This window comes from Equus przewalskii, chromosome 15 (genome assembly GCF_037783145.1).
Source record: "Equus przewalskii isolate Varuska chromosome 15, EquPr2, whole genome shotgun sequence".
NCBI lineage: Eukaryota > Metazoa > Chordata > Mammalia > Perissodactyla > Equidae > Equus > Equus przewalskii.
In genome coordinates, this window is record NC_091845.1 from 41,986,920 (window position 1) to 41,998,670 (window position 11,751).

Below are 11,751 nucleotides of genomic sequence, written 5' to 3' on the forward strand. Positions count from 1 at the left end.
CCAGAGTTCCTAACTCTCCCTACCTCCAGTCCCAACCACTGATAACATCTTCCTCCGGTGAGCATCCATCGCACTTTATATTTGTCTGATTGTGTTTTGTCTTGGGTCTTAGCCGTTCGTTTTCCCAGCTCCATCGCCGAGCCTGTGAGGCCAGGAGTGATGCTTATTCACGTCTGTATTCACCCACCCTCCACTCCCAGCGCTGGGCATTCAGCACGTGCCTGTTAAGGTAAACCAGAAAAAGGAAGAAGTGGCTTGTTCCTTAGTGCAGGCTGCACCCCTGGGAAATGACCTGCAGGGTGTTTATTAGGAGTGCTTAGGGATCACTCTGGTGGGAGGGAAGGGAAAGAGGGAGGAGCCGGGCTGCCGTGCAGCCTCAACAGAGTTGTCAGCTGACTCCCCGGTGAGCTCTGAAGTTGGGAAGGCCCTGCAGAGTTATACAGAGACAAAAGACGAGGCAACAGGATGAGGGCTGTCCTGGGAGGGGGCACAAGTTTGGGCAAAGCGGCTCTTTTCAGCCAGGGTAATTCCCAAAGAAGGCCGACAGCTGAGGCTGTGTTGGCAGCACTCCCGGTGCCAGGGTGAATGAGCCCTTGAGCTCTGAAGGGGAGCCTATGGCGCAGCACAGTGAGGACTCAGCTGGTCCTCTTGGCCCTGGCGCCCTCCTTCTGGTCCCTGCTGCCTGCTTTCTGCATTTTGGACTCAACTCAGACATTGGGGTGGTCCCTGGTGTGGCAGATCACACCAGCCGACTGCCTCAAAACCCATCTCTCCTTCTTCCTTACAAACCATGACTATGTTCAGGCAGCTAGAGGTGGCCAGGCAGCATAGCCCTGGCCAGCTAGACTGAGTGGAAATCTACTGGGGATCCCTGTGAAATTATTCTTTTCTCATATTATTGCTGCCCCTTCCTCCTTCTCTCAGTTTATTTCTTCTTTTTTCTTCCTGCTTAGAATGCAAATATGAAGCTGGCAGTGGTCTAGCCATCTGGAGCTCATGTGGCAACCAAGGGGAAGAAAGCTTTACTCCAGGGATGCGGAAAGAGAGCTGGACGCAGCAGCTGGGTATTTATGTGAGTAAGACAAGACCATAATTAGTCAAGCCACTCCTGTGGCTGGGTTTCTGTTGTTTGCAGGTGAGGGGACTCAGCTGGAATACACTGGAATGGTCACCCCTGTTGTTATGGCTGGTGTCTGTGCTGGCTGCTCAGTGCATTGTTCTGGCACAACTGGTTATCTAGAAACACACGGGCTGGAGCTGTGAGTCATAGGTTACAGGTTTTGGACTTGGGGAGCTGATGAAGAGTCTTAGAAAATAGGGAAGGAGTTCTAAAGGGTGGGTGTGGAGGAGGCTAGGCAGCAAGAAACAAGCGTGGGACGAGGGAAAGATGAAGTCAAATCACTGTCGTTCAATAGTGGTCATTTCCTACCAACCTCCAGTGTCACCGCACATTGAGGTCTTTCATGGACCCCACACAGGACTAGGGAGGTGGCATGGGAGAGCTTAGGCCTCAAAGATCGGCAGAACTAAGTCTGAATCTTGGATCCCTCACTGATAAGCTATGTGATCTTGGGCAAGTCACTTAGCTTGTCTGAGTTTTGTCTGGAAAAGAGGTAATAAGACTTACAAATAGAGATGCGCCAAGAAAAACATTTCAAATAAATTGATGAGAAAATGGAGGAAAACAAGCAGACAGCAGTGAGTCAGGCCACAGAGCATGTGCTCCACCGTTCAGTACACTTGCTGGAAGCCCTCCAACAAACCGGCTCCCAGTCGAGCAGCCAATGAAAAGGGCAAAACACATCTATTTTCAGACTCTCAGGACTCACAAAATCAGGCAAGGTAGTTCCCTGGAAGACACACGGCCATTCTTGGCACGGGATTCAAGGAGAGAAATGTCTTCCATGGATCTTCTTTAAGAAGACATAGACATAGTGAAGGCTGTTCTGAAGTATTTTACACAAGACCATCTTGAAAAAGTGGTTAAATAAGTTTGGAAAGCCCCGTCTATCAGGTCTCCTTGGGGAGTCCCACACTGATCAATGTTTTAAAGCCTCCGTGAATCTCACAGCAAACAAACTAGCTTCCAGAGCTTCTGGAGCACAGAAGGGTATCTTCCACGTCCTCTTCCTCTCGTTCCTGTTTTTCTGTAGCTGCTGTTATCTAGAGTGTCATGGAGCACTCGAAGGCAACTACTGGGCAGTGTTTTCCCCAACAGGAAGGGAAAGAAAGGTGTGGTGAGCCGAGGTTATTCCTCGGAACTCCTGCAGAAGTCCTGGGCCCACTTCTGGAGTGCAGCCAGAAGGGAATGGTAGTCTGAAGCCTTGACCTTAGCAGCTCAGGCCAGTTTCTTTGCGTGGGTTGGTTTTGTAGGTTCTATAGAGCTAAGAGGCCCTCTCTCAAAGTCGCCTCCACTCACTCATTGTCTTCCTGGGCTTGTGCCGTGTCTCTTCAATCTTTGGAGCATGAAGATGCGGTGGAAGTCACATGGAGAGAAGTCTGACAGGCATCAAAACAGGCTTGGAGACTCCTGGGAGGTTCAGTGACCAGTCTCGTCCAAGGAACTGAAGACCTAAAGCAATGTTGCCTGAAGGTATGAGACTCCTGGGGTACTCAAGAAAAATCCAGAGGGACAGGCTGCACCCCAAACCTCTCTGAATCTGAATTTTCAGGGGAGGAGACTGGGACTCTGTGTTTTAACAAGTCCCAGGTGATCCATATGACTGGGCAGGCCTGGAGGCTCCATATCCCGCTCCTTCTCTCTTCATTGTTTCTTCATGCCTGATAACCAGAGCCATGTCCTGGGTTCAGACAGCCCAGGGAGATCTGCTGGGGAGAGGGCAGGCAGGGTGGATGTGTCCTCCTGAGTTCCTATGTGTGAAGCATTTGAAATGGGCCTTGGAGGCTCCCTCCAGTTCTTCCATCCCAGCACTTCTGAGTCCACTGCACATCCATATTCAAGGTTTGTCCAAGACCCAACTTGTCCGTGAAACTTTCGGTAGCAACGCCAGCTCCAGCAGTCTTTTCATTCTCAGTGTTTCTCCAACTTTAACTTGCCTACACTACATGCCATCTGGGGTTCTTGCTAAAAATGCAGATTCTGATTCAGTAGGTCTGGGGTGAGGCTTGACATTCGGCCTTTCTGATAAGCTGCCTGGTGATGCAGTTGTTGCTGGTCCACCTATCCCATGTTGAATAGAGAGGCCCTACATAAAACCAGTTAGCACTGTTGTTTATTGCCTTACAATTGTTTCATGCGAAGAAAAGGACTTACATTTCCCCTGTCTATCCCATAACGCTTAGCTCCATCCTGCATCCATAGGCACTCCTTTCTAAATGTTTGCTGAGCACCATGGGAACTATTAGAAAATCACAAAAACCAACCTGATTCTTCAGAGTTTCATGGATTGGAGCTAGGATCATGGGCAATGAGAGAGGAGAAAACGTCTTTGCCTCTCCCTGTGCCCCAGGCCACTTCAGTTTCGATTCCTGTGTTGAAATCCCCTCTCCTCACCTTTCTTTTACCTTTTTGTCCTAGCTTCTATAGAAGGATTGAAACTAACAACCTTTGCTTATAAGTACTAGAGTAATTTCTTTCTCGCAGGTTTTAAATTATCTGCATGACTCATCTTTCCTTCTGCTTTTTGAAAGTCTGCATCTCCTTGTCCCCTTCTAACCCCCAAGCCCACTCACTCCTGGGATGTGTCACAGGTGCTTTGTCAGTTTCCCTGAGAGACACCCCACCTTGCTTTGTCACATCAACCTCCTCTCTGGGGCAGAGAGACACCTTGCTTGCCCCTTCTTGGCTGTGTCCACACATGGCCTCAGTGTCGCTCTCGTGTTGCTGGACTTTCTGCAGAAGACCTACACAACTTCCTGGAGGAAGGGGATGCTTCACAGATCGTGGAGGCTATACACACAACCAGGACCAAGATACAGCTCAGAAACTGGTGGGCTCTTATCCTTTCATTGCTGTTCACCTCACCCGGGGTCACTGGATAATGTCCAAGTTGTCGTAACTAACACATGTAGATCAACAAATAATGGGAGAGAGTGGGTAAGTGGCTGGGCTGCCGAATCGCACCTGAAGGAGTAGATGTCATTCAGAGCATCCTACACAGGGTCCAACCGGCTGTGCTGACCCAGGTTCCTGATTCTGTCCACACAGCACAGTCCAGTGGGTGGGGCCTGATGGTAAAAGTACAGATGCTACCTAAATCTGCATTCAAAATCCAGATGATCTGTCCTTTGGGGCCATGCTGCGGATCAGGAGTATAAAGAAGGCTGAGGCCACCCAGAGCAAGGGGAGAGGATCCTCTGCAGCTCGGCAGGATTTCAAGCCCCACAAAGATGAACTAGAGTTCACAGTGGGTACTAGCAAGCCAGAGTCAGAAATCACTGCTCCAGAGACCAAAAGGGTGCCAGAGTTTCTCTTTCCTCTACAACGAAGATGACCTGATATGAGGTATAAGACTAGAATTCGAAGACATCCTATCTTAGGCGGGGTAAGGTGTTGAAACAAGGTGCATATGCTTTCTCCTTTACGCTGTTATTTTTTAAAGTGTGCTGAAAGCAGAGTTACAATCTGATTGTTAATCTAGCACAGTTTGCTTTGCTGGAAACACTCATTTTGAGGGGAAACCTGCTATCTGCGATACCTTATCTCATCAAGGTGTGACTTTCGACACATGTTTCTATTGGGTTGTTTTCGTCTTTTTCTTGCAAATTTGAAAGAACTCTCTCTGTTATAGATATCAATACTGTATTGACTATCCTTGTTGCAAGTATTTTTTTCAAACAATTATTTTTATATTGGCTTTTCTAGGGTCTGTTTTATTCTACAAAAATTTGAAAAATTTATGTAATCAAATGTGTTTATCTTTTATAGCTTCTGGATTCTTTTGTCACTATCGCTAGTATAAGGAAAAGCTACTGATTTTTTTGTGTTAGGAGTTTTTTCTCTTGGGTTTTCTAGATATACAAACATGTAAAGTTTTGCTGATTATTTCTCTTTTTGTACTCACTGTGCTTGTTAGACCCTCTAAGATAATATTAAATTATAATGGTGGTGGCAGTCCGCTATATATGGTTCCTGAACCTAACCGGTTTAGTTTTAATATTTTACCATTTGGGGTGGTATTTTTAGAGGATTTTGGTAGCAAATTTGATCACAAATAGTTCCACAATTTCCTCTATTTTGGAAATAATTGCTGCTGTTTTATCAAATAATTGTTCAGTATTTATTAACGCAATCATTTGGGTTTTGTTCTTTAATTTGTTAATCTAATGCATTAAGAGAATAGAGTTCTAATATGGACCACCTTTTTGTGTTTAGATAACATCACTTGACCATAATCTATTACTCTTTTGGTAGACTGCTGGATCTCATTCACAACTGCTTGATTTTACTTACGAATTTGTAAGATTGCTACATAGTTGCATTCTATCTTTAACATAGAGTGGCTTCACAAAATTAAACGGGACATTTTCCATCTTTTTCTATGAGCTACAATAATTTAAATATCATAGAAATGATCTATCCCTTAAAGGTTAGGTAGAACTTAGTGTGAAAACATCCACTTCTGGTATCTTTTTTAAAGTAGATATTAGTTTACCTTTCTAATTTTTCCACAGTAATACACTTGCAACAACATGTATGAATTATTTTTGTAATCTGAAAGCCATCAAAAGAGGAAAAGAAAATCATAAGGCAGAAAGTAAAACTAGTCAATGGTTATTATTAACATTTTAAAATATATGCTTCTGGTCTTTTCTCTATGAAAGCTTTTCAGATACTTACCGATAGTAGTTGGTTGTCCCTCTTGTGGCATTAGTAGCCACTGGTGATCATTGCCTGGATGTATTAATTCATTAGGGGTTACAAAGTGGTGACATCATCATTCTATCGTTTCTTCTTTATTTATTACCTGGACTACTTCTATAAAGAGAAACTTCTCTATTTGATTGCAATAAAAATTTTAAGGACTATACTGGTGAGATATTCTTGCCGCAGCAAAAGTCGATATTTAGTCTTTGCACCCCCACAGGCACTGGGGCAGACTGAAGATGGCTGCAGATTCTTTGATATTTCTCCTGTTGAGAGACAAGGTCTGTGTCCCCTCCCTTGAACATGAGTTCAAGCTCTGACACTTCTTTGACCAATAGACTATGGCAGAAGGGATACCATGCCAGTTTCTGGGCCTAGTCCTTAAGAGACTGGAAGCTTCTCTCTTAGAACATTTGCTCTCAGAGGCATGGGCAGTTACATAAGAAGTCCGGCTAGCCTGCTGGAGACACCACATGGAGGAGCCCTGAGACCACCCGGAGAGAGAAGGAAGCCCAGCCACCCTAGCCTCTCAGCCACCCCTCCTAAGGGCCAGACTGTGGAGGAGGCTGTCTTGGATCCTCTAGAACAGCCTGGCCACCTTCTGGATATGGAGAATTGCTCAGCCCTTACCAAATTCTTGACCCACAAAATTGTGAGATATAATACAAAGTTCGTTCTCTGAATCCACTAAGTTTTGGGGTCATTAGTCATGCAGCCCTGGAACACACCACACAGACACACATGCACACAGACACATGCACACACACTGTCCAACACTTGTTCTTTAGAATTTTTAAGTCCTGAAAGCACTCTTGACCACTTCTTATTCCCTAGAATAGTTCTTCACTAGTTTCTCTGAATCGACCCTGTCTCCACTTCAGTCCAGTGTCCCCTACTACCAGATCAAACTTCTTAAAATAACTTTTCCTTTGTGTCCGCATCAGTCAGTTTCTTCAGAAAGCTACTGAAGCCAAATGCATTTGTTGGAAGGATGCACAGGAAGTTTATGGAGTGGAAGGATGAGATGGGCAGCCTGGTGCCAGGAAGAACAGGAACTGCGGAAACTCTGGGGACCTCAGCAGCAGGGCTTCACGGACATGCTCTCCAGAGCTGCCTTTCGATAACTCAGCTCTACCTACCTTTGGTCCTAGAATGGGTTCATTCAAAGTTTCAAAATTATTTTATTTGAAAATTTCAAATCTGATCACTCAGCGTGGGTCAGCTCCACTGCCAGGGAGCAGCGTGAGTGGTGTGCACATGGTCATTGAGGGAATTTCTGTGAGCTGATGGACACCCCTTTGGATATTTATCATAGTCCACTCCTTGGCTGCATGCAAACACACACTTGACTATCCAAAGGTGACCCTAGATAACAGGCTAACTGCAAAAGCACTCAGTACCTGCATGGAGGTTGGGGGAAGAGGAAAGTAGCCCGAAGTCATCGCCAACTACTGCACCTAGAAATGTGCTCTTGAGTTTACTGTCATTCAAGTCCATGCTATCCTAGTGATGTCAATTTCTACTGGAGTTTCACTATGAGCCCAAATTGATAATCTATAACCTATAAACCAAATGTTAAATTTAACCATAACCAACATAACTCATACACAATAATGGGAGAAGTAAAGAGGGGTGAGAAACGCAGGCAGAAACAATCTTAATTTTGCAACTGGTGTTTGGGATCCTTCTTCCACTACTACTGCAAATTCCCCTTTCCTTTGGCCACCACCACCGTGGGTGGAGTCCTTTGAGGTGGCCCAATCTGTAGCCCTCAGCCATCTGAGACACCCATAGACCTGTCTGGATAGGATTGCAATTATTTCTAATTCCTACTTTTGGGTATAATAGTATAAGGAGATGCATAAAATGTTCCCCTAGATTTCACGTATATGATATATACTTTTCCAGAATATATATCTTTTTTTCTTTTGGCCATTTCTCTGGTTGTGCAAGGAAATGACAACATGGTCAGGTGGCATTCTCAGTTTCCAATTAAGAACTTTTTTGGGTCACTTGGGCATTAAAACCTTAAGACCAGTGGAACCTAGAGATGTGAGCACAAGAAGTAACATTTATGAGTGGATCATTAGGTAAAAACGTGAGGTGTGTCACTTCCCTGTGCTTCTCCCCACCCATCTCCACCTTCTGATTCCTGGACCTGATCCCTGATTCTGGCTCTGATTCAGAGGCTAGATCATCTCAGTCTTCAAGATGTGGTCTCAGCTGGTAACTTAGCTAAATGTTTACATAATATAAAAAATCTATTGACTTTTCAGGTGCAGTAAGAAAACGAAAAGCCTTATACCAATGCGTCTTTAGGTTTCTTATAAGACTTCCCAAAATATCTATAGTTCTTGAAAGAACCACACAGATGTCATTCTCTTTTTTTCCGTTTTAACTCCTTGTGAGTCACAAGAGATGAAATAGCACATAGTTTTTTTGTTGGTTTTTTTTTCGGTGAGGAATCTTGACCCTGAGCTAACATCTGTTGCCAATCTTCCTCTATTTTGTATGTGGGATGCCACCAGAGTGTGGCTTGATGAGCAGTACGTAGGTCCGCACCCGGGATCCGAACCCATGAACCCCGGGCTGCAGAAGTGGAACATATGAACTTAACCATTATGCCAGTGGGCTGGCCTTGCACATAGATTTTTGACAAGTACCAGTAGGAACATAATTTATGTAAGGATTTAATGCCATTTAAAAATTGGGTTGAGGTAATATGAAGCAGATAAAAAATATGGTTAAAAGCATCTGATTTTGGCTTCAGCTTTGACCTTAATTATTGGTAGAGCAAAAAGCTAGATGCCTGCATCGAAATCGTTTTTGGGTTTTCTGAACTTATGCATGATCAATGGTCATGTGATCATGTAACTCCCCATCATAATAATGCATGTAACATATAAAGAAGGGTAAGTTTATTGGAAATAACAAATATTCAGTTTCAAGTATAACTAAGTTTTTAGATGTAACTTAGAGTGAAAAATCTCCTTACATGCTTTATATGTTGAAATTCTATCAACCAATTGAAAGATAAATGAACATTGAATATTGAAAAAGTAAAATGCTGCAAAAACTGATAAGGTAAGCTGTCAATTTTATGTGCAAAAATTAAGATATTTCAAATGGCTAGAAAAATAGAAAAACATAGAATGGAGTTAAAGCAAGTAATTTGGAGTTAAAGCATGTTATTTGGATGCTATACAAAGCACATTGTGTCACTTTGGGGCTGAGAGGTATTTATAAACTTATAAATAATATTAAAAAATAAAATAGAGAGCCAGCCCCGGTGGTCTAGTGGTTAAGTTCAGCCTGCTTTGCTTTGGTAGCTTGTGTTCACACATACAAGTAGAGGAAGACTGAAACAGATGCTAGCTCGGAGCCAATCTTCCTTAGCAAAAAGGGTGAGATTGGCAAGATGTTAGCTCAGGGTGACTCTTCCTTAGCAAAAAAAAAAAAAAAAAGAAGAAGAATAGAGACTCAATTACATAATTTTGATATTTGATATTTGTAGAGTTGTTTGACTTGCTAGAGTTACTCATAAAATTAAACAAAATGACCTATAAGACCTATAATTAATTTTTAGTTTATTAATTTAATTTCAGCCAGAAATCTTTTCAGAAAATTTTCTATTTGAGGTTTCTTCTCATCCTGTGAGGATGAATTAAAAGCAGAATGTCAAATTCCCACCTCAAAACTTCCCCAAAAGAATTCAGAAGAATTACAAAACCATCCATAATAAACTTTCCTTGATCCAGACATAAAAAAGAACGTAAGATATAAAGAAGAAAAGGAAATGTTGGGGAAAAGGGGAAACCGAAACTTATTTTATCTCACTAATCAAACTTTGAAGCAATCTACTTCACGAGAGTTTTACAAAGACACAATCTGCATTTTCAAAAGACAATTGAAAACATAGAAGGTAAAATTTAAACGAAAACCTTGTTAAAATGATTGCTAGGTATTGTCGACCATCGGAAGTTGAAGGATTTTGAGATTTGTCCAGGCTGTGAATTCTAGATGCAAAGACCCTCCTAGAAAACATTTGACTGCTGTGCGTTCTGCTGTGCACAGAAGGATTACTGCCAAATGTGCTGGTCTTGTGTCTGATGCCCCGCAGACTCAGACAGTGGAGACAACCAGACATCTTTTTTTTTAAGTTTGAGAGCACAGTGGAACCACATTGAATTCTATTATGCTTTTACTTTATTTGCTTGTCAAGAGCTTTTTGTTATCAAGAGATAATAACATAGTGAATCCAAAGGAAAAAATATATATGAATGGAAAATCAATAAAGCAAAACGTTCTGTAATTGTCATTGATAATGGAAAACACACGGTGAAACCATGAGTGATTCAGGGATCAGGAGCATGCAATGTTTGTTTGTACCTTTCAGTTGTGTTTTCAGAAAGTGCCTACAACACAGCAGAATGTAACAGAATTGCTGGTCATGGGCAGAAAGGTAAAAGGCCACTTGCATTATTCAGTTTTTAGCTGAGGGTGGACTATGTGACATACGCAAGATAGCGAAACTGCTCTGATACTCATTATCCAAAATGCTCAAACACATGGCTTAGCATCCATGATTTGTTACAAAGGCGGCTTCATCAGAAGAAAGTGTAATAATAAACTTTACAGATGACAGTACTGGCATCGTAGACCTTGCTAACAGCCAATAGTTACTTGTGGAAAGATAGCTGATTTCCTGGAACCCACTGAAGAAGTCATCTTGAAAGCGCGAGTATTTCTCGCTCGATCCTGTAAAGATCCTTCCCCTTTAGAGGTGTGCGTGCAATGAAAGCTGAGATGCCGGTGGAATCTGAGATGATTGTTAAAAATATTTAATGCCACTCACATTGTTCCTTGCACATTATTAGGTTCAAAGTTTAAGAAATAACTTTTTTCAAGTGCTGGTATGGAACCACATGTGCGTGCATAAACGTTGGAAATTGAAAAATGAAAGTGAAGGCAATAATCCTAATCCTGTGTCTTCGCTTGGGTTCCCCAGAAGGCAGAGCCTGAGATCAAGGTTTATGTGCAGGGGTATAGGATCTCAGGCAGCAGAGGTGAGGGACAGGGTAGTGAGCAGGGAAGCAGAAAGGGCCAGGACAAGGATGTGTTGTGGCCGCTACCACGGGTGCTGGTTAGAGCTCTCGAAACCGCCTAAGAAGCTGAGATGCATCTTGGGATTGTCCATCTGGGGGATGGGGACAGACACATTTCACCAACAGCTCCTATCTCCTATTGGTCAAAGGTTCGCCCCAGTGGACATCAAGTCCCCTGCTCTTCCAACTTGTACGTGTGGGTGCTGAGTGTCAATGGAGGAGTCCTGGGATGGGTGGTGAGAGGCACGGCCGGGCTCAGACAAGCTGCCATCACCTGTGTGGGAGACTGGAGTCCCCAGCAGAAGAGGCCGAGAGGATTGGAAGTGACTCTGAAGAGGTGTCCAAATAACCACCTTCCGAGAATACTACTCAGAAGGCGTCTTCTTCAAGCACTGCACGTACAACGCAATTGCCTTATCACCAGCAATGGTATCTTTAATTCCAGGAGCTGAAGAGGAGAAAAACTGTCACCTTAGCTGATTACCAGGAGAGATAAAGAAAGGAGAGCTTAGTAACTCAACATCACCAGGAGAACTTTCCCATACTGGCACAGTAAACACAAAACCTGCTCCTCCACCAACCTGGGTTGGAAACCAGTAACTGTGGTATCATACGCGGGCCACGTAGTGACCACAGGAGACATTGAACGCTGACGGTGCAGAGAAGTGATTGTCTCTACACCACAATGTCAAACCTTAAACATTAGAGCACTCACTTTTAATAACAGAATTTCAGTTATAATTACATTTTTAAATAAGATTTCAGGTTGTTCTTAAATCCCAGCAATTTTTCCTATGATACTGACCATCGATTTGGGCC

General features: G+C 43.3%; 1 long non-coding RNA gene across 2 annotated transcripts; it reads left to right on the plus strand.

Annotated features, from left to right (window-relative positions):
- Positions 1–410: 410 nt before the first annotated feature.
- LOC103555074 (uncharacterized) lies at positions 411–5,988 on the plus strand. Of its 2 annotated transcripts, none has more exons than XR_011527471.1 (4): positions 411–523; positions 954–1,072; positions 2,374–2,593; positions 3,860–5,988. It is a non-coding gene; the product is annotated as an uncharacterized lncRNA (long non-coding RNA). The 2 variants fall into 2 exon arrangements; XR_011527472.1 differs by having other exon boundaries at positions 2,465–2,593; positions 3,860–5,080.
- Positions 5,989–11,751: the final 5,763 nt, after the last annotated feature.